The sequence below is a fragment of the Aethalodelphis obliquidens genome, unplaced genomic scaffold (assembly GCF_003676395.1).
Source record: "Aethalodelphis obliquidens isolate GAN/ISIS:26980383/991018 unplaced genomic scaffold, ASM367639v1 scaffold14, whole genome shotgun sequence".
Classification (NCBI taxonomy): domain Eukaryota; kingdom Metazoa; phylum Chordata; class Mammalia; order Artiodactyla; family Delphinidae; genus Aethalodelphis; species Aethalodelphis obliquidens.
The window spans coordinates 31,160,228-31,187,614 of record NW_020837958.1 but is presented as its reverse complement, the minus strand read 5'-3'; the positions used below and the strand labels follow the sequence as shown (position 1 = coordinate 31,187,614).

Here is a 27,387-nt window from a genome sequence, read left to right as displayed (position 1 = left end):
CTCTCTCTCTCTCTCTCTCTCTCTCTCTCTCTCTCTCTCTCTCTCTCGACTGACTTCCTCACAGCCTGTTTTGCCACTAGGCTCATTACAAAATCTGAGGGATGACTTGGAAGAAGGCAGCTTGATGCTAGGAACACGCACCAAAGGTGTTCAATCACTCTTCAGGCAAGGGCTCCTGGAAGCCGGACCTGCTGGCTCCAGGAATACATCATTCTTAAGTGACAACCTCTGCATGGTGAGCTGTACAAACACCAGAAAGCTACTCAGAAGTAGGCACTCTGAACAGGACAGCAAAGAAACTCCTGGTCTGGCGGGGGGAGGGAGACTGATCTGCTCCCTACCATGACTCTACATATTTATTTTATTTGTGAATGACACTTTCTATTTTTTATTTATATTTTTGGATTAACTTCAATTACAGAATTCGGTATCCATAATCCTATTTCCCTTTTGATGGCTTCATTTAAATGCACGATTTATTAAACGTCTATTAAAAACAGAAACATTTACCAACAGGAGCAGCTTTGAGTAGAAAGCCATCTCCATCACCACCCCAGCCCCAGTTAAAAATACACAGATATCAAAACAATCCTCAACTGACTTTCCAGCACCCACACCTCTTCAAAAAGTAAATACAACTGGCAATAACAATATTCTTTGTATCCACTACTCTAAACAACACAAAACAGCAGTCTTTCACCAAGCAAGCTGGATAAAGCATGCTATTTATATCTTAAGATTAGTTTCCTGCAACATGTTTCTCCATAGTAATCTGACACTTCTTGCCATGCTTTCATCTTGTAAAACCTAAGTTTCATTGACTACTCCCAAGTTATGCCTAAACGTGCCAAAATGTCCCTCCCATTGTGTCTGAAAACACAACGGACAAATATTAAATATATATTTTCAAATGTCCAAGTCATGTATAATAGCTAGAACTCTTGCAATGTGATGGGTTTTTTTGCATTGTGATACCAAATTTAAAAAAATAACACGTACAGAGGATGGTTGGTTTGAGCAACTTTGAGGGCAGTTAAAATAAACTGTTTTTCCTTTCTGTGACTGTGGAAGTTTCATATTTTCTTTGGATGTCTTAGCTCTTGAAATACAATCTTAATGTTATAAGAATTTTGCCACTTCACTACCACTGGCATGCATTTATTCCACTCATTAATTTTTAAGACAAATTAATTGTTGGAATTTCTAGATATTTAGGTCTACGTTTCATCTTTGTTGTGTCCTATTTTCAAAATTTGTAGAGGCCTTGCTACATATAAAGAGCCATCCTCAGAGCATCATCCTCCCTCATGAAGATCCATCTTAAGGAACATTACTCTGAGGCCTGACTGTCACAGAATCAAAGATCCCTTTCCCTCTCAAAATTCTAATAAGCCACAGGTTATAATGTGCCTAAAAACAGCAATCATCGTGTGCAGGTAAGAAAGATAATCATTACCTCCTACCACAAAGACATAACATTTTTGTTACTTAAACCTGGGCCCCAGACATTTGAGGCAGCAGATCACCAACAAGAAATCAGTCTCTGACAATGGGCAGTCCTGGATTTAATTCTAACTCTGCTACCTTCTAGCTGTAGAACCTAAGGCAAGTTACTTTACCTCTTTAACCTTCAGCATCTGTAAAACAGGATAGTAACAAAACCCCATGGAACAGATAAAATGAAGTAATGAATATAAAGCACCAAGACATGCTGATGATTAATAAATGTTAGTCAGTGCATTGTTTTGGTCATGTAATTAAATGGTATGAACTAACATTGTTATTCAAGTAAAAAGATGTGCTAATACCACGAACAGCTGTTATAATTCCAACCCTAGTTATACCACAGACCAAACTTGGTATCCAAAATGTTGTGTATCAAGATAAAGCTCCCCATCTGGAGTTCTGGAAATATTTTTTGGGTTTGAGCAGTAATTACACAAGTATATACATATGTAAAAACCTCATCAAGCAGTACATTTAAGATGTGTGCACTTTTTTGTACATATACAAATTATACCTCTATAAAATGCATAAATGGTTCCCCACTGCTTATAGGATCCAGCCCTTTTTTTTTTTTGCGGTACGCGGGCCTCTCACTGTGGTGGCCTCTCCCGTTGCGGAGCACAAGCTCCGGACCCGCAGGCTCAGCGGCCATGGCTCATGGGCCCAGCCGCTCCGCGGCATGTGGGATCTTCCCGGACCGGGACACGAACCCGCGTCCCCTGCATTGGCAGGCGGACTCTCAACCACTGCGCCACCAGGGAAGCCCCAGCTCTTTCTTTACACAGTTCACAAAGCCCTCCAGTTTGATGTGTGTCGTTCACCATTCAAAGTGTTATTTTTCACTACCTGAAACCCTTCTGCTGATTGCTCTTGCTCTTGGTTTCATTCATTTGTTCAACAATTATTTATGGGGCATCACAGGGACAAGGTCCTTACTTTCACAGAACCCACTGCTTTTTACACATCTAGCAATTGTGCTGTGACTGGGGGCAAGGGGAATGGGGAGTATTAATTGCATTGGCCAAAGAACAGAAACAGCATGAAATGCGAGTAACATGCTTGTTCGGAAGGCAACAAAATTTAAGCAGTTAATACTGCAGTCACATATAGGAACTATGTGTACAATTCACTTATGAACACAGAGCCCCAGCAATGTGCCTGAAAACAGCCTCTCTCCTGAAACTGAAAATAGTTACCAACCACAGCCCAGAAAGGATATTTTGTAGCAGAAAGCAAGAAAAACAAAACAAAACACAGCACTGCATTGTGGAAGACAGTAGAGGCTCAGGCAAGGGTAGGAAAGCACAGTGGACTAGAGTTCAGTCCACTGAAAGGGGGAATGAGGGTCGGGGGTGGAGAAAGTAATGTGCTTTCTTGAAAACACAGGAAAGGATGCATGGAGAAGAATCTCAGCCAGAAAGAAATGGAATGCCTCCTTTCAATGAGCGGATGCCTTCCAGGTAGTAAGAAGGGCAAATGTGGACCTAAGTCTCTTTAAGGTTGTTAGGATTTATTGGAGAAAAGTTTAAGATTAGGGAAGTTTCCCATTCAGACAGGGAGACTTTTCCCTGATAAACTCTGGTCTGAGTAGGGTTGTCCAAAGCTCTCAGTAACAGAATAGTGATAGCTGGGAATGTTATTCCTGCATATATGCCACTAGGTTGCACAACAGGAGCTCCGCTTGGCTTAAGAGAATTCCCACTTCGTTCTCTTCCCATTCAAAGAAGTTGCCTTAAGGAAGCTAAGGAGGAGCCCAGGGAGGAGCTGAGGCAACTTCTGCATTTAGTGGGCAGGAGTGACAAGTCACTCTCTCCAGACACCGAGCTGCTGGTGAAAGTGTAGTTCCCAAGCACTGCCACAGAGCGGTGCGTGGTCTACACTTTGGGATGGGTAATTTACTGGAGATTCTGGGAAACTCAGTAAATCCAGCTCACTGGTTAAAGTCCACCACCCTTGCATATAAAAAGGACAGGAGATTAGACCTAAGGTGGCACTGGGGAGCTGTAAACAAATGACAGGGCATTTCTGAGCATAGCACGATTCTTAGGAGTCCTCTAAACACATAGGGTGCAAAAAGAAGAGGGGAAAGGGAGAGAGCAGAGGAAGGAAACTGGTTAAACAGTATGGGAAAACCTTGACAACTACTGAATCTGGGTAATGTGTATACGAGTGTATATTATACTATTCTCTCTACTTTTGCATATATTATTTAAAAGAATTTAAATCTGGTGGTAGCACATTAAATACTACAGGAACGGTCAAATCAAGGGAAGAATATACTGGATCCTTTTTAGTCCTGAGCTTTCTCCTCACTCTACTCAAGACCAACTAACTCACCTAGAAACTTGAATTTTTTTTCTTGGCCAGACTATTTTGCAGCTCTCTTTATGCTTTATCTTTTCACTTTTATTGTCCATGCTTCCCCCAACCCGACTAGACTATAAGATCCATGAGGACAGAGATTTTTGTCAGAGGTAGAGTGACTTGCCTAATGTTTAAAGAGCAAATCAGCGGCAGATCCAGCGCTAAAAGCAAAGTTTCCAGGCTTTTGGCCAATGTTCCTTCCGCTCTACTCACCCTGACTCTCGGAGTTAAAGCACACTCACACGCATCCTCCATTCCTGCTTCCATTGCTCCCATTTTAAAAAATGAAATATTCTCAATCACAATAACAGGAGTCATCATTTATAGAGCATTTGTTATGGGACAAACAGTTTATAACTGATACATATAAAATTTTCCCAATTAATTTTCACAATGGTCCTTTAGATATATATTTCCCTCTTAACAGATTTTTTTTTTTTTAAATGAGGCACAGAATTAAGTTACCTCTTCCAGGTCACACAGCTAATAAGGAGGAGAACTACAATTTAAGTTCAGGTCTTATCCTCATGAATGTTTCAGAATTCCTGCTGTTTAATATAATTCATAAAATTTCAAATCTTTCATTCCTTTATTGGCCTATAAATAAGGAGTAAAAGTACCATGAAAAATAAGAAACAAGGAAAACTAAGACTAACAACTTCATGTTCCTTTCTTACCTTCCTTGAGATCCTGCTCACCTCTCCCTTTTCCCCCCAGCGACACACAGAACCCAGGTCATGAAACATTCTAGACACAAAATTCTGTGGTTCTCTGGCTCCCCTCCACTTTAAGTCAGTATTTTCCTATTATTACTTCTAGCCACAAAACCTGTATTGTTTTTTAAATTATGATAAAATAAACCCAAACAGGAGGTTTTAGGAGGGCTTGCTTTCTATTAATACATGCATTTATAAAGTCTTCACCAGAAGCAGCAGGATGAGAAGAAAACGGATGGGCTATGGAGTTTGAGAGAACTGAAATTCAAACACAGATGCCATTCTACTTCCTCTTAGTTTGATTAACATCTCTAAAGCCCATTTTCTCAACAGAAAAGAGTGATAACAGGGCTAATTTAAGGAGGGCATGTTCCAGTGCCCACTTCAGATGTGGCACTGAAGGATAAGGGAAAAGGAAAGTCAGAAGGCAGAAAGCGGGCACAAGGAAGGGGGACGGTGAAGGGTTAGGGCTGCTCACAGAGCTGCCCCGAGGGACTGAACAGCTCAGATCACCAGTGATGCTGTGTGCGCCACTCCTCTTCCTGCTTATCCCGGCCCATCCCTCCACTGGATCTTGGCGTGCAGCCGCCAGGGAGGCAGCAGAGTGAAGTGGGAAGAGCCTGAGGTGTGAGTCACCGACCAGGATACAACTCTACCACCTTTAACAGATGTGGGAAACTGGAGCACCTCATTTAACCTGCCTGAACCTCAGTTTCCTTGTCTGTAAGATGGAAATAATACTAACCTTGCCGGATTGTTGTAAAAAGTAAAAATAATGTATGAGGAGTATTTTTACAGCACAGCCTATGATACACAGTAAGCCTTAAGTTATAGCTAATGAAGCCCAAACCACATCTTACTTTCTTTGCAAGGCCTCCAGTACTCCAACCAGAAAATGATCTCGGTATGCTCTAAATTCCTCTTACCCTTGTTTAGCAGAAACCAGCAAGTGAGTGAAATGGGGGAGGGCCAAGTGGAGCGCTGTGGGTCTGGTAGGCATGGCTCACTCTCAGCAAGCTGTTTGAGCCATGCCTGCCGTCAGTAACTCAGGCTGTTCCCTCCACTGCAGACCAGTGGGTAGTGTAGGGTCACAGTTTACTGGTGAGTGGAAATGAGCGGGAGGGACAAGAATCCATATTGATTAGAAGAGGAGAGGTCCAGCACTGGGAGACCGGACATAAAGGAAGTCAGAGTAGTTAAGCACTGGCTAAACCCAGGGTATACCTTCCTTTTTTCTTCACCAGGTTAGACTCATTTATTTATTTATTTATTTATTTATTTATTTATTTGCAGTACACGGGCCTCTCACTGTTGTGGCCTCTCCCGTTGCGGAGCACAGGCTCCGATCGCACAGGCTCAGCGGCCATGGCTCACGGGCCCAGCCGCTCCGCGGCATGTGGGATCTTCCCGGACCGGGGCACGAACCCGCGTCCCCTGCCTCGGCAGGCGGACTCTCAACCACTGCGCCACCAGGGAAGCCCTAGACTCAATTTTTGTTTTTGCAAAAAGGTATTCATTTCTCAACAACTCTATTTTATCTTTTTTAATTGAAGTGTAGTTGATTTATAGTATTCTGTTAGTTTCAGGTGTACAGTAAAGTGATTCAGTTATATACATATATTTTTCAGATTATTTCCCATTATAGGTTATTATAAGATATTGAATATTGTTCCCTGTTTTATACAGTAAATCCTCGTTGCTTACCTATTTTATGTATAGTAGTTTGTTAATTACATACTCTGAGTTTATCCGCCCCCCACCTTTGGTAACCATAAGTTTGTTTTCTACATCTTTGAGTCTGTTTCTGTTTTGTATATAGATTCATTTGTATTGTTTTTTAGATTTTACATAAAAGTGATATCATATTAAAAAATAAATAAATCAATAAAATAAATTCCTCTTACCCTTAAGGTGATGATAGTCTGGATTTTCCCAACTTCAAATATTCTACCTTATCATTAAAAGTTGTGATTTGGAAAATACATATATCAAGCTTTATGTATACCATGTAATTGGTACTTAACAATTTCCTTTTATAATTGCTCATCTTTTCATGTATGTGCATATATGAAGATATAAATGAAACACTGAGCTAATAAACTCAACAGGTTATACACATAAAACATTCCTTCAAAGCCCTTCTGTGTGCAAGTTCTTCCTTGCACCTGAATGAAATCTAAGGCAAATCTCCTAATTTTTTCCAATCATTCTTCAATTATAAATAGTTGTTCAATTACTTTTAACCCCAAGAACATTGTGATTTTAATAATTAAGATGTCTATACAGATGGCCAGTAGGCACATGAAAAGATGCTCAACATCACTAATTATTAGAGAAATGCAAATCAAATCCACAATGAGGTACCACCTCACACAGGTCAGAATGGCCATCATTAAAAAGTCTATGAATAACAAATGCAAATAAACATAGAAACAAACCTAAATGTCCATCAACAGATGAATGGATAAAAAAGATGTGGTACATATATACAAAGGAATACTACTCAGCCATAAAAAAAAGAATGAAATAATGCCATTTGCAGCAACATGGATGCAACTAGAGATTATCATACTAAGTGAAGTAAGAAAGAGAAAGACAAATACCATATGATATCACTTATATGTGTAAGCTAAAATATGGTACAAAGGAACCTATCTACAAATCAGAAACAGACTCGTAGACACAGGGATCAGACTTGTGGTTGCCAAGGGGGAGGGGGGAGGGGGGTAAAGAGAGGGATGGACTGGGAGTTTGGGGTTGGTAGATGCGAACTATTACATTTAGAATGGATAAACAACAAGGTTCTAATGTATAGCACAGGGAACTATATTCAATATCCTGTGATAAGCCATAATGGAAAAGAATATAAAAAAAGAATGTATGTATGTGTATAACTGAGTCACTTTGCTGTACAGCAGAGATTGGCACAGCATTGTAAATCAACTATACTTCATTTTAAAAAACTGAAAAACAAGAAAAAACATAATAATTAAGATTTCTAGTACAGCGTCTTAATTGCATTAGTCAATACTCATCTAAATTAAAGTTTCTTTCTCCCCTTTCTACACAGCTGAGACGTCTGCGATAGGACAGGGGTGGGGGGATAGTTAAGACCAGTCATCTTCTCAGTTTCCCCATCTTATTATGCATCTTTTCTACCCTCAGCAAGGCTGCCTCTGCTCTGGCTCCTTAAGGGCTGGAGCTGAAGGAATGGGGAGAAGTAAGGGGGGTTGAAAAGACCACGCCAATGAAATCTGATGTCCATGCTAACTTTCTCATGAGGGCCTACAGGCTTCCTGGAAGAGTACACCAGTGAGACCCTCCACGTGCAATTCCCAGGACATGAGTGAGTCCTGGCCATTTACACTTCCAACTCTCAATCCTTGGGGTTCCCATGGGCACCTCCTGATTCACAGCCTCTTCTAGGTAACCATGCACAGTGTCTCTTTTTAGAAGGCTTTTTAAGCTGGTTCCATCCAGAAACTCAGGGAAACCTACTGTCTTTCAAAGTGCATATTGCTAACTAAAGAGCCCTCTTCCTTTCTCTCTGCTATCAATCCACAGATTCACATACTAATCCTTATGCTCTCCAAACACCTGGGGATACATGTCAAGTTCTTAGAATGATTCTATTAGAGCTTTCCCCATCATTAGGCTTCAATGAAGGGGGCTTAAGAGAAGCATCCTCTCCTCTCTGCAGAGTGTGGAGGCAGGAAAGGATAAAGAACACACAGCCTACTGACAGCTCTCTCCAAAAACATCCTTGTCTCAGAACCCTTAACTCTCCACACTTTCACTTCCTGGAGATAAAGTATGGGCTAAATGTGCAATAGCAACTTAAGGCCACCTTCTATGCAAGTCCTTGAAATATGAGAGTCACTTGGCAACTACTGCTTTATTCCCAGCCTTTGGGGCTTCAAGAGAAACTAAAATAGGTTAGAGTTCCAGTTAAAATCCTGTTATATATGTCCAACTAGATTTGATGAATCCAAGGTCTACCTCACGCCTTTCAGAATTTCTTTGGCATTAAGCAAGGTACTCTGCACAAACATACTTGGAGCCTCAAAATATTTTCTGTTGGAAAACCCAGTAATTAGGAAGATCATAATGAGGAGTTAGGAATTAATTTCCCAGAGCACTATAAGGACCTGGGTAGCTATCAGTAGCCTCTGTTTGCTAAAACAGGAGCAGTGCAAATTCCTCTGGTAACACTAGAGAAGACTACAGCAACTTCAGGCAGCTGTGAGCCAGAGTCGGGCGCTTCCTGGTGTCACTTTTTAACAGCAGCTGTCAAGTCACAGAGAACCTTTGTTCCCTGCAACACCCTCCCTTACTTTCCTGTCAAATGTTTCCAATATGCTTGATATTCCTTCACTCAAGTACATATTTTTTTCCTGATTGAAATGAGTATTTCATTTAATCTAACATGTATAATTACAGAGATCTCCATAATTTATCCTCCAGAACTCAAATGCAGAATAATAAAAGCTACCCTAAACCCTGTCATCTTTTAGCTTCTTTTTAACAAAACTTAGGCCTTCAATGTTGCTGTCTCAGACTGTCTAAAGCCACCATGTGCCTTTCATGTGACTTCTGTGCAATCTCAGCGATAATATACATACCTCAAGCAGAGTAACTGCTTGCAAATCAATGGGTCCAGTATGCACTAAGAAAAGGACAGTAGGAAGTCAACTTACAAACTGGTTCTATTACAAAAGTTTGTTTCTAAAGTCAGTTATTTGGTGCTTATTTTCCCAGGGAAAAACTGTTCTAATCTGTGTTTAGGTCCATAGGCCAGACCACAAAAACTAACGTTGAAATTTGGTCCTGAGCCAGTATTAACCCTGAGTCTAACCTCTGAAGCAGAGTCGTCTGGCCCAAGAAGAAATGGGAAGAGTTTTGGTTCCTTTCCCAGAGTACAGAGCCAGCTGAAGCCACACTTATAAGGAGGAAAAGCTTGTCTTGGGGCACCCCTTGTACACCCAGACTCCTCATTCTGCCCCAACTCCCCACTACTACACTCTTACCCTAGCTTTAGCCTCCTCCTGAACACATTCTAGGCACGAAACCACTTACCTCTCTCCCCACTGTTCCTTCTACTCTCAAAGTAAAACTAGCAATTCCCTCAGGAAAGCTAGCTCTCACCCAGAGGCGCTAGATAGACAATTATCAGTCCAAATTAGAGCACACTGCAGTATGAGACAGCTCACCCCAACCCTGCTAATGCTTGCTCTTTTTCAAAAGCAAAATTCTAAACCAAAATGAATCTTCAGTAACATTTTTACCTCCGGTTCAAAAAGAAAAAGAAAAGCTTCAGACTCTGTGAAGGGAAAATTATTCCGGGGGGTAAACCGCCATTTCATGATGCCAGCTCCCTGTATTCTTCACAGCTTTCATCCTTCCAAACCCACAGGCTTTAAAAGGGGAGAAGAAAAGAGAAAGGTTGTCCTCTTTCCACTTTCCCTGCCCTCCACACCCTACAACGTGTAAAGTTAACCTATAGGGTAGACAAGATCATCCAACATTTTCCATTCACAATGCCAGTGAGTGATTTTGAAAACTGTCAGCAAGAGGAAAAGGGCTACCACAGCTACAGCCACGATTCATATATATAAACCATTTGCATGTAAGTCAAGCTTGACTCAGGAGCTACCTGACGTAACTGGACAGTCATCCTTTAGTGTTGGCATCATATTTACAAACCATTGAGCAACAATAAGCCAGTGGCCTCTATCATGTAACATGATAAAGTTTATTTCACTTCCTTGAACTTAATAGTTGTTTGCTCTCATCTTCCAATTACTGTAGTCTTATACAGATAACATATAAAGCCTACAGGAAGTTTTAAGGATAAGAATTAACAATTTTTTAAAAGCACAACGATAACTGGCACAGAAAGAGTAACAGATAAACAAAGAGGGCCATATAAGCCTGTGTATCATATGTACCTCACACCATCCCCATGGGAAATCTGAGTAAATCTCAGACATTCCCTTTTTCACACCAAGGCACAAGTCTTGTGTCTTTCAGTTCTTGCCTTGACTGAACCTTGCACTCCTAGGGAGTTTCCACACCCACCCCATCTTTTTCATCCCCGTAGCTATTACCTTAGTTAAGTTAGCCTTTCTTACCTCTACCTCATGCGCACCACAGCTGCCTAAACAACGTTATGCTGCCCTCAGTGGGACACTTTAGATGAACGAGGCTGCCCCTAACCTCTAGGGGCACAAAACTGTCCAGGCTTAACCTGGGTCCCATCTCTGCATCCTTCCTCTTCATATCAGGGTCCTCCCCACACTGGAGTCCCTTAGGTCCTCTCTGCAGGCTCAGCCCCACCACACAGACCTCAGGACCAGCTTTACGCAAGAAACATTTTCAACTGTTACAAGATCCACATTCAGAGTCTCAGCATTGTTAGCTCTGTTACTCGTCTGGCCTTGGCACGATACTACAATGCTGATAACTGCTTCTATTTTGCTCCCAAACCCCAATCTCACCATTTCTCCTCCCTTTTAATAGACTTTCCCAATCAACATGTGTTCCAGCTCTTATAATTGGGTTTCTTCTACTCTGAACTCTTTTCTTATACTGATAATCTGCTAAGTAACTCAGGCCCTTCCTAGAACCAGGGCCTCATTTTTGTTTGTTTGTTTGCCTTTAAGAGTGTTATTGGGATATAATTCACATACCATAAAATTCACCCATTTAAGGTAGACTATTCAATAGTTTTTATTAACTTACAAGGTTATGCAGCTGCCATCACTATCTAATTCCAGAACACTTTCACCGCCCCAAAAAGGAATCCTATACCTACTAGCAGTAATTTCCCATTTCCCCCATCCCCTCCCATTCCTATGGCCACTAAACGACTAATCTACTTTCTGTCTCTATAGGCTTGCCTGTTAGGGACATTTTATATAAATGGAATCATACAATATATGTGACCTTTTGTCTCTGGCTTTTTCCACTTAACATAATGTTTTCAATATTCATCCATGTTGTAGCATGTAGCAGTACTTCATTTCTCATTCCTTTTTATGATATGCCATCATATGGATATACCATACTATATTTATCCATTCATCAGGTAATGGACATTCGGGTTGTTTCCACATTTTGGCTATTATGAACAATGCTGCCATGACCATTCATGTACAATCTTTTGTGTGAACATTTGTTTTTCTTGGGTCTATAACTAACTAGTAGTGGAATGGCTGGATCATATGGTAACTCTATGTTTAACTTTTTGAGGAACTGCCAAACTGTTTCCCAAAGTGGCTGTTCCATTTTACATTCCCATCAGCAGTGTTCAAGGGCTCTCACTTCTCAATATCCTCACCAACACTTGTTACTGAACATCTGTCTTTTTGATTCTAGCCATCCTAGTATAAAGCAGTTATTTCTTTGTAGATTTGACTGGCATTTCCCTAATAGAATGTTGGGCATCTTTTACACATGCTTATTTGTCATTTGTATGTCCTCTTTGGAGAAATGTCTATTCAAATCTTAGCCCACTTTTAAAGTGGGTTGTCATTTTATTGTTGAGTGTAAGAGTTCTTAATATATTCTTCATACAAATCCTTTATCATACGTACAACTTGCAAATATTTTCTCCAGCAGTTCCATTATTTTATAAAGTCTTCCTGCCAAAAATTAATACACAGTTCCTAAATCTCAACCATGAGCCAAAGTCCTGTTACCCACCAACAAATTGCCGTAATTCCAACTTCCATACACCCACATTTCTGGGTAATATCTGCTCCTGTGTTCCATCAGTCATTTGTACTATCCTCCCACTGTGTAGTGGATCTGCTGTGATGTTTGCCTAGAACAAAATTTCCATTGCCATACCCACCTCCCTAACACCCATCCACACCTACCCCAACCCTGAACTTTCCCCATCACACTGAACTTCCTCTGCCTATGAAATGCCCTAGCAAAGTTCCCTTGTGCAAGTATTTGGAGTTGCCCTACTTCATCAAATCTAAGATGCCATCAATCTGAAGACCATCATCATCTTATATGCCAAAACAACTACGGCACATCTTTGATTATGAAGCAGCTTAATGTCAGAGACACTAAAATGTAGAGGAGAAAAAATGTGAGTTAGAATCAATGAAAGATGGTAGTTCTAGACAACAACTTTATAAGGCTGATGTTATTATTCCCGTTTTGCAGATAAGATCATTTAGACTCAGCAGTTAAGTGACCTGCCAAACATTACAAGGTCAGTAGGCTGGTGGAAGTGAGATCCAAATCCAGGTCTGGCTCCAAAGCAATACTGCTTCCATTACATTTTCTTTAACCCACCATATTAACATCAAAGCATCAGCATACATCAGTTTAAAAAAGAAATCCTATTACTCTTAAGTTATTTTTTTAACTGTAAACTGCTACTGCCAAATAGGAAAGACAGTTAAAAACAGCTTTATTCAAAATGAAAACACTCCATTTCTACATTAAGAATAAAGGTCTAGGGCTTCCCTGGTGGCGCAGTGGTTGAGAATCTGCCTGCCAAAGCAGGGGACACGGGTTCGAGCCCTGGTCCGGGAAGATCCCACATGCCGCGGAGCAACTGGGCCCGTGAGCCACAATACTGAGCCTGCACGTCTGGAGCCTGTGCTCCGCAACAAGAGAGGCCACGATAGTGAGAGGCCCGCGCACCGCGATGAAGAGTGGCCCCCGCTTGCCACAACTAGAGAAGGCCCTTGCACAGAAACAAAGACCCAATACAGCCAAAAATAAATATACATTAAAAAAAAAAAGAAGAAGAAAGGTCTAGGGACTTCCCTGGTGGCGCAGTGGTTAAGAATCTGCCTGCCAATGCAGGAGACACGGGTTTGAGCCCTGGTCCGGGAAGATCCCACATGCCACGGAGCAACTAAGCCTGTGCGCCACAACTACTGAGCCCATGTGCCACAATTACTGAAGCCCACGTGCCTAGAGCCCATGCTCCACAACAAGAGAAGCCACTGCAATGAGAAGCCTGCACATCGCAACAAAAAGCAGCCCCCACTCGCCACAACCAGAGAAAGCCCGTGCGCAGCAACAAAGACCCAACGCAGCCATAAATAAATAAATAAATTTATTATTAAAAAAAAAAGAATAAAGGTCTAATGGGACTTCCCTGGCGGTCCAGTGGTTAAGACTCTGCACTTCCTTCCACTGCAGGGGGCACAGGTTCGATCCCTGGTAGGGGAACTAAGATCCCACATGCCTAGCAGCGCGGCCATAAATAAATAAAGGCAAGCCACAGATTGAAAGAATATATTTTAAAAAATAAAGGTCTAAGTATGGCAATATAAAAAAATAAAAAATACAAAAACATATACTCTTTGATCTAGCAATTTTACCTCTAGAAATTTATTCTATTGATACACCTGTGCATGAAAGAAATGACCTGTGCAAGGTCATTCATTACTGAACTGTTCTTAATTTTAAAAAACTGGAAGGGGCTTCCCTGGTAGCGCAGTGGTTGAGAGTCCGCCTGCCAAGGCAGGGGACACGGGTTCGTGCCCTGGTCCAGGAAGATCCCACATGCCGCGGAGCGGCTAGGACCGTGAGCCATGGTTGCTGAACCTGCGCATCCGGAGCCTGTGCTCCGCAACGGGAGAGGCCAAAACAGTGAGAGGCCCGTGTACCGCAAAAAACATAAATAAATAAAAAATTAAAAAATAAATAAAAAACTGGAAGGACTTAAAATGTTCTTCAATAATTGACTGGTTAAATTATGAAACATTCATTCAATATGAATGCAGCCAATAAAAAAATTAAGAAGAAGAATGACTTCACGTGCAGCCAATAAAGAAGTAGAAGAATGACTTCACATGCTAATATGGAGTAGTCCACATGATACGTCATTAAATATACACACACAGTTTAAATATTTGCTTTGTATACATAAAATATCTCTGGAAAGATACACAAGAAACTTATTTAACTTCGATTACCTGTGGAAAGAACTGGGTTGCTGGGAGACATGAGTGGGAGGGAAAATTAATTTGCAGGTTTTGAAATCTGAAACATGTGAATAAAAGAAGGAACTAAGGGAAAAGACCCAGACAGATTAAATATAAGCCCTTTAGTAATGAAAGCAGAGCACAGGAGTGTGAAGAAACCTAGATTCTAGTCCCAGTTCGACACCTAGATGAGTGTTCCTGGATGAGTCAACCTCTTTCTTGGCTTTTAGCTGTAAATGAGCAATTTCCTCTTCATGATCTTTCAAAAGATTCTTTCCAGCTCTCTAATTTTATTATGACATATTTAGCTCCCACAGTGTGTCAAATATAATTTGTAGGTGCTATTGAAAATGTCTTTGTTTTAAGTTTGTCACATAATAGAATATCAGATCTTGAGTCAGGATGGTTTGCTTAAAGCCCTAGCTCCTGCTACTTTGTAGCTGTAGGATTTGTAGCAAATCACATCACTGACACCAAGTTCTACTACCCGTAAAGCTTAGATGATACCTATGTGATCTGGGGAAGGTTATTTAATCTCCTAAATCTCAATTTCCTGACTTGTAACATGGCCATAATGATTCTTATTTGAAAGAGCTACTGTGCAGGTGAAACGACACTGTAAAGTACCCAGTACCCTGCTTAGCTCAAAATGGGCATTTGAAAATTGGTTCTCTTCCTCTCCAAACTTAGAAACAAAAGGCTGCCCTGCAAGCAGGGAGCTGACCAACTCACTCTGGCTGTAACTTTTGCTCCCCAGAGCCTGGGTTGTTACTTCCTTTTTCACTTCCTTTCCCCTCTATCCACTGCTACCTACAAATATCCTATACCCCATTTTCATTTCTCATCTCTTCTAGATCAGAAAAGGGGCCTATAGAAGCAAAACCAGAAGTAAAGGAGGGTGATGACTTTCCCAGCCCACATCCTACTAAACTTTTAAAACTTCCACATGAATCTTCCTTAGGTTCACTCACTAACGCACTCCGTCTATAGATGCTAATGGAGTACCTACAATGTGTCAGGAGCTAAGGATGGAATCCCCGCTCTCACAGACCCTGCAGTTTTTTGGCGGTTGACCATCAACAAATCAGCAAACATAATGTATCAGAGATGATGAAAACTCTGAATAAAAACCAAGGGAGCTGACAGCAGCAGGATCTAGAGGGGAGGATGTGATAATGCAAAAGATGGCCAAGAAGGCGTCAGAGACAGTGTGACATCTGAGAGAATCTTGCATCAGTTGAGGGAGTGAGCCATGCTGCTACCTGGGGGCAGACCATGCCAGGCAGAGAGGACACGAAGTTAAAGGCAGTGAGGTGAGAGGATGTGTAACACGTCAGAGGACCAGCAAGGAGGTCAGCATGACTACAACACAACAAGCAAACAAGTTCAGAAAGTTCACAGGGAGGCGGGCAGAACCTTGAAAGTCTTGGTAAGGATTTTGGATTTTATTCTAAATGAAATGAAAACTACTAGAGAGTTTGATGCTCTAATCTCATCCTCTATTGGCTGTTGCTTTCCTTCCCAGTCTTACTATACATAATGGACAGAACGGTTATGATACTTTGTTTCAAAGAGATTAAGCCAAGATCCGTCCCACAGAGGGTCAATTATGCCTGAAAATTATTTCAATAGTATATTTTAAAATGTGCTAAATTGTTTTATAGGAACATACTATAAATGGAGGAAAGCAACATCGTAAGCTACCACAGATACACATGCAGATACGCATACACACAAACAAGATGATCGGGCAGGTTTGTTTGCTATCGTGAAAAACTACTGATAACTTAAATATCCATAATAGGGAACAGTTAAATGAATTACAGTCTGTACATTATAGAATAGTATAGTGAACAGCCATTAAAGGGAATGAGGTAAGTCTCTATGTATGAATTTCAAGAGCGTCCATGAGGGACTTCCTGGTGGTTCAGTGGATAAGACTCCGCGCTCCCAATGCAGGGGGCTCAGGTTTGATCCAGGGAACTAGATCCCACATGCATGCCGCAACTAAGAGTTCCCATGCCACAACTAAGGAGCCCAAGTGCTGCAACTAAGGAGCTGGTGAGCCACAACTAAGGAACCCACCTGCCGTAGCTAATACCCAGCACAACCAAAGAAATAAATATTTTTAAAAAGGTGGGTGTGGTGGTGGGATGAATTGGGAGATTGCGATTGACATATATACATTAATAAGTATAAAACTGATAACTAATAAGAACCTGATGTATAAAAAATAAAATTTAGGGACTTCCCTGGTGGCACAGTGGTTAAGAATCCGCCTGCCAATGCAGGGGACATGGGTTTGAACCCTGGTCCAGGAAGATCCCACATGCCATGGAGCACCTAAACCTGAGTGTCACAGCTACTGAGCCTGCGCTCTAGAGCCCATGAGCCACAACTACCTAAGCCCACGCGCCTAGAGTCCATGTTCCACAACAAGAGAAGCCACCACAATGAGAAGCCCAAGCACCACAACGAAGAGTAGCCCCCGCTCACGGCAACTAGAGAAAGCCTGCGCACAGCAACGAAGACCCTACGCAGCCAAAAATAAATAAAAATTTAAAAAATAAACTAAAAAATAAATAATTGTTTTTTAAGTGTCCATGATACATTAAGTTCACTTATTCAACAAGTATTTTGCCACTTTGAAACTGGAACATAGTCCTGAATGAGAATAAAACTTGACATGGTTCTGGCACTTGCAGAACTTACTTTTTAGTGGAGGAGACAATACATAAGCAAGCAGAATGAAGGTGACAATTTTTGAAATAAGTGCTACCAAAAAACCAGACTCTTCTGGATAGAGAATGGGGGCAGGGGCTTTTAGAAATTACATTGTCAAATATTATAGCTATGGGTTTATAGCACAACTAAACTTTAAAAAACTACCTGAAAGAGCCTATATTGCTGTTGTTTCATCCTAAAAACAATAAGGACTTAATTCCTCATGACCTTCATATCTCAAAATGGGAGAGAAGGAGGAGAGAATGCTCTCACCAGAGTGTCTCTCCAAACAAACCACATGCCAGGAGGCTGGGCCAGCACTTCTCAGAAAGTGGCTCTGTCTCTTCACACCAAGAACCACCTTGCTTACTTCTGATTATCTAATCCCATTTATCCACCCAGCAATTCTCAGTAGTTTCTGTAAAGTCCCTCCTTGTGGCACACAAATTTAAATCAGACTAGATCACTGGATAAATTTAAACTCTTTTAAGTGGAGACAGACATGATTCACATCAAAAAGAACCATATAAACATTCATCTTACAAAAATACCCAACTAGGAAGGTTTAAAAAGCCAAGAGCTAAATGGCCTATGCTCACAGAATTCAAGACTTTGCTCACACCATTTAAAGTCACAAATTATAACTTGTCTGTATGTGTACAGCCTAATTTCACAGTGAAAGAATGCCACATCAATTGCAAACCACATGAAGAGAAAGTAAACATGCAACTAAATTCTGAATCGCATTTATATACATATAAGTCAGATTCTATAACTATTATTCCATTTAGTAAAAGTACAGTGCTTATTAGCAAATTTAGTGCTTCATAGTGCTTATTAGCAAATTCAGGAAGGGGTTTACTCACTGTAGTGGGTTAAATTGTGGCACCCAAAAGGATATGTTTAACTCCTAACCCCTGGTACCTGTGAACATGACCTTATTTGGAAATAGGTCTTTGCAGCTGCAATTAAGTTAAGGATCTCCAGATGAGATCATCCAGGACTTAAATGCAATGGCTGTGTCTTTATAAGAGAAAAGAGTGGAAGATTTGAGACACAGAAGGGAAGACCCAGAAGGGAAGACCACGTGAAGGTGGAGACAGAGATTAGAGTGATGCGTCCACAAGCCAAGAGCAGCCAAGAGTAGCCAACAATCACCAGAAGCTGGGAGAGAGGATGGAAGAGATTCTTCCTCAGAGCCTCGAGGGAACCAACCCTGTTAGACAATTTGATTTGGGGATTTTGTCCTCCAGAACTGTGAGAGAATAAATTTCTGTTATTTAAAACCATGAACTTTGTGGTAATTTGTTATAGCAGACCTAGGAAAGAAATACACTGACCTATAAAATCTGACCTCCCCAATCTTCCTAATTATTTTCTGTATGTAGCTTATAAACCCAAGAGGGGTGGATGACAAAAGAGAATTTTTTTCTACTCACAAGCTATTGGAACTCAAATATTGAGCCGTCTTCACAGTACTGGCACTACAACTTACTACAAAGATACATACAAAGATATATACACAGACACATGTAATAACTATTTTTCATTCTCTAAACTTGAGAGACTCAGTTATTTAACAAAAACACAAAAAGTGAATGAAGGTAAATGGAGTTAAGTTAAATAGTTCCAAATTTCTAGTAGTTTTGGGAAAGCAGTCAAAATAATACTTTCTTTTAAAATATAATAAACCAATGGGACTTCCCTGGTGGCACAGTGGTTAAGAATCCGCTTGCCAATGCAGGGGACACAGGTTGGATCCCTGGTCCGGGAGGATCTCACATGCCGCAGAGCAACTAAGCCCATGCACCACAACTACCGAGCCCACGTGCCACAACTACTAAAACCCGTGCGCCCAGAGCCCAAGCTCCGCAACGAGAAGTCACCGCAGTGAGAAGCCCACACACCACAACGAAGAGTAGCCCCACTCGCCGCAACCAGAGAAAGCCTGCATGCAGCAACAAAGACCCAACTCAGCCAAAAATAAATATAAATAAATTTATTTTTAAAAATATAAGCCAAGATTTAACAGTTAAGTTTTTCCTTATTATAAAATAATACATCCTCATTGTAGAAAATTTGGAAAAGTATATGAAAAAGAATTTTAAGTTCCTCTTTAAAATCAAAGCCTGTCTTCACGATTTCTCAACTTAAAATGTGAAACCAGACATGTATTTTCTACCCTGCAAGTTGAATAACCCTTTCTTAAATTGCTCGAATAAGGCCCATCATTAAAGGCCTTTGTTTACAATCAAGTTTGTATGGCAGTTACACAACTATGAAATTGAGAGTCTACAATGGAAATTCTGATCTAATTTTAACATAAGTCTTATAATTGAAACACACAAATGGGAACTACAAGGAGAGCTTTATTGTCATGGGGGTTTCCGACAAGGTGCTTTCCCTTGATCATTTTGGGTCCTGAACTGTTCTGGTCTCTAATCATAATTTACATATCAACTAAGCCCTCAATTTTAGAAATAATATTTTCATGTGCAGAAAAGCAATAGATGAAGATCAAAATATCAACAAATTTTATTCAAGAGTTTCTGACTAATGATCTCCCGTATTTCCCTTTCATATTATTTTCTCAAAAGTATCAAAAAGACAACACATAAAGCAGGTAAAGAGGAACACCTAACAGCTGCCATGCGATAGCAAAGGCTGAAACACTGAGAATGAAAATAAGCTTGAAACTTTTTGCCAAACCAAATCTCTGAATGCAGGCACATTCCTTAATGTTTTATTTAAACAGTGATGTTTTTGTTAAAAACAAAAATTTCACTAACTCCAGGAACGTTTTTAAACTGTTGTGCCATTAAAATACGTTTATTCAATATCACACAGCATCCCCACACCCTAAGTGTGGGCTGCACATAATGATTTCCCTCCAAAGAATACGGAAAAAAAGCAAGAGGAGACGAGTAACTTTACAGTGGAGAAACCAAACAAATGCTACCTCAGCCAGATGATCAAGGTCAACGTCAACAGTCATAAACCGAGCTGATAGTATGTACGCTTGATGCGATGCGATGTGATGAAAATGGCACTTTACCTCTGTGGTCTTCCTCCCCAAAACCCATAACCCTAGTCTAGTTATGAGGAAAACATCAGACAAATTCCAATAGAGGGGCATTCTACAAAACACTTGACAAGTACTCCTCAAAATGGTCAGGGTCGGGCTTCCCTGGTGGCGCAGTGGTTGAGAGTCCGCCTGCTGATGCAGGTGCCCCGGTCCGGGAAGATCCCACATGCCGCGGAGCAGCTGGGACCGTGAGCCATGGCCGCTGAGCCTGCACGTCTGGAGCCTGTGCTCCGCAGTGGGAGAGGCCACAACAGTGAGAGGCCCGCGTACCGCCAAAAAAAAAAAAAAAAAAAAAAAAAAAACAATGGTCAGGGTCACCAAAAAACAAGCAAGGTCAGTTAAGAGGAGCCTAATGAAACACAACAACTAAATGTAACGTGGTGTCTTGGTGGGATCCTGGAACAGAAAAGGGATATCAGATAAAAAACTATGGAAACCTGAATGAAGTATGGACTCTAGTTAATAAAAATGTATCAATGTTGGTTCAATAATTACAACAAATGTTCCATATAAGATGTTAACAATGGGGGACCGGGGGACCGCCAGTATATGGAAACTTTCTGTTTTATCTTTTCAATTTTTCTGTAAATCTAAAACTCTTCTTAAAAAAATAAAGCCTAATTTTAAAATTTTACATGGCAGTCATTTCCAGAAAAAATACTAATAAAGGTCCTAGATCAGATTTTTCTAATCCCTCACACATAAAAGCTTAACCTAAGGAAACAACTAGATCCACTAAGCAGTTTCTTTTTTTTTTAACGGAAGAAGCATGAGTAGATTGATTGATTGATTGATTTATGGCTGCGTTGGGTCTTCCTTGCTATGCATGGGCTTTCTCTAGTTGCAGTGCCCTGGGGCTACTCGTTACTGTGATGCGCGGGCTTCTCACTGCAGTGGCTTCTCTTGTTGTGGAACAACTGGCTCTAGGTGCGCAGGCTTCAGTAGTTGTGGCACAGGGGCTCTAGAGCGCAGGTTCGGTAGTTGTGGCACATGGACTTAGTTGCTCCACGGCATGTGGGATCTTCCTGGACTAAGGATCGAACCTGTGTCCCCTGAATTGGCAGGCAGAGTCTTAACCACTGTGTCACCACTGAAGTCCCAGCAGTTTCTTCTAGCACCAAGATTACATCTAGATTTTGCAAGACTGATAATTAAGGTGCTCAGGGGCAAGATAAAGGGAGGCTAGATCTACCCCACCTCCTCAAGCAAACGTTTGGTTAGTTTTTGTTTTTTTGTTTTTGCGTTACACAGGCCTCTCACTGCTGTGACCTCTCCCGTTGCGGAGCTCACAGGCCCAGTCGTTCCAGGGCATGTGGGATCTTCCCGGACCAGGACACGAACCCATGTCCCCTGCACCGGCAGGCGGACTCTCAACCACTGGGCCACCAGGGAAGCCCAAACGTTTGGTTTTTTATGGTAAGGATATGAAAACCCGGAAGTCTCATAATCACAGAGCTATTTGTAAATCAGATAATTTTAAACTAATGAAAATAACAAAAGAAAGGTATTCAGAAGAGGATTCTTCTAAAGCACAAGCCTTGAGCAAGAAGTCTGGCCTTCCATCACCAGGGACTACACATTATGTCCCTAAGCAACTAACTCCCCCTCCCCCCTCCCCCCACCGTTTCCTCATGTACATAATGGAAAGTGATTTTGACACCATGCAATATCCAAAGGATGCTCAAAAAATAACAGTATATCATAAAAATATAACATTCTTACTCTTACACATCACTGGCATCTGCTAAAAGCAACCAATTCAGGTAAAATGTATGTAATACTTTGTCTGTGAGGTATGCATCAGTACTAAGCAAGAGAATCAACCAAAAGAGAAGGGGTGCAAAGGAGGGGAAGTAGAAGTAGCATTTAACTACTTATCAGCAATTACCAGGCCCTCCTTTTAGATGTTTCTCCCTGCAAAAGTGTCCTAGTGAAAGTCTCATTTTAACTAATGTTTATTGAGATGATCTTAAAAATTGCTACACTGTAGTTCAGCAAAAGCAGAGGCTCTAAATGCAAATCAGACATTGGAGATAACAAAAATAAATGAGTATCAGTTCTTACCCTCAAGGAGTCTACTCATCCTCAAGTAGGAGGCAAGACAAGAAAACAAGTACAATCTTTTCTTGACTCAAGGATGCCATCAATTGGAAGATGCATCCTACTTACAAGGATATTAAAATAAGAATTTTTTAATGTGTCTTAGAATGGATAAGATACTATAGTTTCTGAATGATAAGCCTTAGGTAGGTTAGCATAAGAAACTATATGGGAGCACAGATATGAATGTTCTACCACCTGACATTGCTATCTTTATGGGGGCAGGGGGGAGGGGGTTAGGTATAAGCAGTTCCACAGATTCTTAGTCCTATAAATCAATGGGAAAAATAGAATTCAAAATTTATACATCTTGCCAGGAAGAGCTTTATTTATAAAAGGCAAGACAGACCTGTAAAGATGCAGAATACCTTTATTAATAAAAATTATTAAAGCCAACATGAATAAATTCATACTGACATTTCACTAAATTATTCGGGAAACAAAATTCACAGGTAATTTCTTTACCTAAGAAGAAAAGCCTTTTTATCAACGAGATACTTAGAAGATGAGAAAAGTTAACAGTTGTTCCTCTTGATCTTCCGCTATAAAACAAATCACAGTAAAGCTTTTAGCGTATGAAGGGAGACAACCATAAAATAAACTACATTTCTAAAAGAGAACTGGGTTCTTTTCAGAGATAGCAGAAAGAACAAAACATTTTCATGATGTTTTTCCCTTCAGTTAGGACTAAAGCTCTACTTTAGGACAGGAAAACCGTTTTTGCAAAAACTCCTTTAAGGTTATGCACATAAATCCTGGAGAAGTATTTGCTGAATGAGTGAAATCACTAGCCCAATAAGTCCTATTTGGATGTTTACTTCTTTTTAACACTAAAGCGCCCAGAGATGAGATAGCACCTGTTCAATTAGGTGCCCTAATGAGAGAAGTAAAAACCCTTCTTTCATAGCAGGACTCCTGTATCCCGCCAGGTGAGGCCCTCACTCAGTCTCCCCTCCTGTGGTTATCCCAGCAAAGAGCCCAGCTCAGCCAGGCCATGGAGCAGCTAAGACAGAAGCAATGTTTCCAGAGGAAGGCAGACAGTGTACAGTAAAGATAACCCAAGCAGACATTTTATTGATTCTTACATTCCCCACTTTGGGGGCTATTCAAAAGTAACTTTAAATCAGACTTTTAGAAAAATTAAGTTTCACACTTCCAACTCCTTCAGGGAAACACATCTGTACACCTTAAGTCACAATACCTCTATAGAGTTTATTATGTGCCAGGCACTAGGTGCTTTACAAATATGTTAACTGAAACCTCACAATAAGTCCATGAAGTAGGCAGGTACTCTTATTACTGTCTCCATCTTACAGGTGAGGAAAGGGAGACATAAGAGGTTAAGTAACTTGCCCAAAGCCACAGGACAGTAAGTGGTAGGGTGGAGATTGATTCCAAGCAGTCTGGCTCGATTCTATGTCCCAAACCACTACGTTACACTGAGAGCTACCTGCAGAAAACAAATGTATTACCCCTATTTTCTCTATATTTATGGAGTAAAATGTCCAGACCTCATATTCTTCTCCCCACAGACCTCAGTGAACCCTGACATTGGCAATAAGCTGGCAAACAGGCGAAGTTTTTCCTAGGTACGTAAGTATGACCTGCATTGCAATAAACACAGATATAAACTATCCAGACGCCCTTCTGCCTTCTAAGAAAGAGCACAGAAAACTGCAAGCTTACCACACATATTGAAGGATTTCTCCTTCCCGTTTAAAGTATTATCAAAATATCTCACACCCAACACTTAACCGATAAAAGGCCATGATCCTATCCAAAAGGCTAATGGTAGAGAGATGCAAGTATTAGTTTTATTTTTCCTACTGCAAAATAACTGTGTGAGTAAAACAATGAAACTTGCTGGATAAACTAACAAAAACAGATGTAAAAGAATCCAACATGACACGATAAAGGGGGTTAGTTCCACATTGTGAGGCCTAAGATCTCTTACCTTAAGGCGCTCAAAATATGTAAGCTATCCGCCCAAAAGAGAAAAACGAAGAGCTCACTAGAGAAATGATAACAAAATACGACTATAAAAATACTAAACACCTCATTGTAATTGTTATATATTTACAATGAACTGGTCATTGTGAAAATGTTTTAAGAAATGATACCCAAAAAAGAGTCAGTGTGAGAAGAATATAAAGATGAGTTAAATAAAGGCCTTCTTGCATAATTCAATTTATTTAGTTGTAGCATTGCCCACCCACCCCATCCCACAAAAAAGCCACACTCATCTGAAGTCATTTTATCTCTTGCTATTTCCTTTGCAGTGAGTCTGCAAAGTTGTGATGCATGGTGGTGATCCTACTCATTGAACAGAAAGCAACTGAGTGAAACACACAAGCAACTAAACCTCTGGCACCCTGTAAAACCACAAGAGAGAAAGATCTTTTTTTCCCATGTTCTAACAGATTTTTAAAAAGCCCTTTTCTTAAGTGGCAATATACCTAGAATGACTGCAGGCTTGTCTAGAGTCACATGCTCTCTACCAAAAGTCAGAAGTCAATTGACACTGAGACTGGAAATTAATCCAGTTAAAAATTTTAAATGGACTTTTAAGCAATTCTTGCTTATTTACTTACAACATTTAGCTAATTTCAATCTGTAAATAAAATAAAAGTATCAGAAAGTTTTTTTTTCTGTAGACCTTAGCTTTCATAGTTAAAAGAGATTCCCCATTCCCCAGAGATTCCCCTTAATCAAATTTTTGTTTTCAGAAAAAGTTATGCAAAAACATTAGCTAAGAATGGCTTAAGATAAAAGCACAGGAATGGAACTTTTCTAAAAGGCACTAAATATACTGTCAGTTTATATAAAGTATCATGGATTAGCAAAAATAAAAATACCAAATGATTTAAATTTATTTTAAAATTCATCTCTCATGACCCTGACAACCAATCATGAAAAGAAGCATGATATAAAATAGAAAAATACTTTGAAAATGTGAGTTAATGTTTGTAGTAACTTAAGCAACTTAATGATAAAAGATAAACTGATTGTAAACAAGTAAATGCAACGTCGATACTTTAAAATCTTTAGGGAATGTCCATACCATCTCTCCTTCTGCTAGCATGACTAATGAGAAAACCTAAATTTTCTCTCAATTAATTTCCCTTCATGGAAGGGTGGTGGAATGTGGCCGGGAACTCTGCAAGGATGGCAGTGGAGTCCCTCATTCTTTATATTGACACTCTGAAGAATTATCAAAAAGTATCAAAATACCTGATGTCCCTGCTCAGGGTGTGGGTGGAGCCTAAATCTGTTATTTGTTATTTCTGCCCTGTCTTGTCTTCTGTTAGTGCACATTTGCCTGATCATTCGGAAGCGAGTGGGAGTAGAGAGAGCAGGGGGCCGTCAACCTGCTAAGACCACTTTAGCCCACCTATGACCACTTCGGCCTGGCTGGAGGGACCCCTCTTCATGAGGGAAGTCTCAGATTTAGCTCCCTTTCCACCCTCCAGCTTGCTCCTAATTGGAATTCTGACTCCTTCCTGAAATTCTGCATTTCCTGTTTTCTTATCAATAAATGCTCCCTTCTCTTACTTGAGCTCACCCTAGCTTGGGGACAGGGTAATTAGGAAGCGTGAATAATTCTAGGACCAATAAAGAAGGAAAAATTAAGAAACAAAAGAACCTTGTTACACATAGACACAAGAAAACAGGTCCGGAAGTTGTAAAAGCCAGTTCTACCAAACTTTGAGGGAGCAGGTAATTCCAGTATTACACAAATTCTTCCAGAGAACAGAAAAGGAGGAAATACTTGCCAACTCATGAGGCCAGTATAACCTAGATACCAAAACCAGACGAGTACATTAAGAAAAATGAAAATTATAGGCCAACTTCAGAAAAAAAACCATAGATACAAAAAAAATTAAAAGTCTGTAAACAAAATATTCGCAAGCAGAATCAATCCAACAGTACATAAACGAGAATATACATTATGACTGATGACAGATGTATCCCAAGAATCCAGGAATATAAGGATACACAGACTTTTTGAAAAAATTACAAACATAATTCACCACATGAGCAGATTAAAGGAAAAACAATATGATCATAAGAAATACAGGAAAAGCATGAGAAAATGTCACATTTATCTTAAAAATTCATAGCAAGAGGGACTAGAAGGGAACCAAAGACCTACAGCAAACATTTTTTTTTAACAGTGAAACTCTTTAAAATCAAGAATAAGAATGTCCACTATAATGGAGGTTTCTTAAAAAAACTAAAAGTAGGGAATTCCCTGGCGGTCTAGTGGTTAGGACTCGGCACTTTCACGGCCAGGACCCAGGTTCAATCCCTGGTCGGGGAACTAAGATACCGCAAGCCACGCAGTGTGGCCAAAAAAAAAAGAAAACTAAAAGTAGAACTACCATATGACCCAGCAATTCCACTTCAGGGTATATATCCAAAAAAACAAAAACACTAATTCAAAAAGATGCATACACCCCAGTGTTCACAGCAGCATTATTTACAATTGCCAAGATATGGAAGCAATCTAAGTGTCCATGAACAGATGAATAGATAAAGAAGATATGGTATATACATACAATGAAATACTACTCAGCTATAAAAAAAGAATGAAATTTTGCCATCTGCAGCAACATGGATGGACTTGGAGGGTATTATGGTAAGTGAAGTAAGACAGAGAAAGACAAATACTGTATATCACTTATATGTGGAATCTAAAAAATAAACTATTGAATACAACAAAAAAGAAGCAGACACAGAGAACAAACTAGTGGTTACCAATGGGGAAAGGAAAGGGGGTAGGGGCTTTAAGGATGGGGATTAAGAGGTACAAACTATTAGGTATAAAATAAGCTACAAGGATATACTGTACAACACATGGAATATGGCCAATATTTTAGAATAACTATAAATGGAGTATAACCTTTAGGAATTGTGAATCACTATGCTGTAC

The 27,387-nt window shown here is 40.3% G+C and overlaps 1 protein-coding gene across 2 annotated transcripts in view; it reads right to left on the bottom strand.

Annotated features, from left to right (window-relative positions):
• Positions 1–27,387, bottom strand: part of RRAS2 (RAS related 2) — a 71,050-nt gene that overhangs the window by 16,382 nt on the left and 27,281 nt on the right. The gene's annotated exons all lie outside the window — the stretch shown is intronic.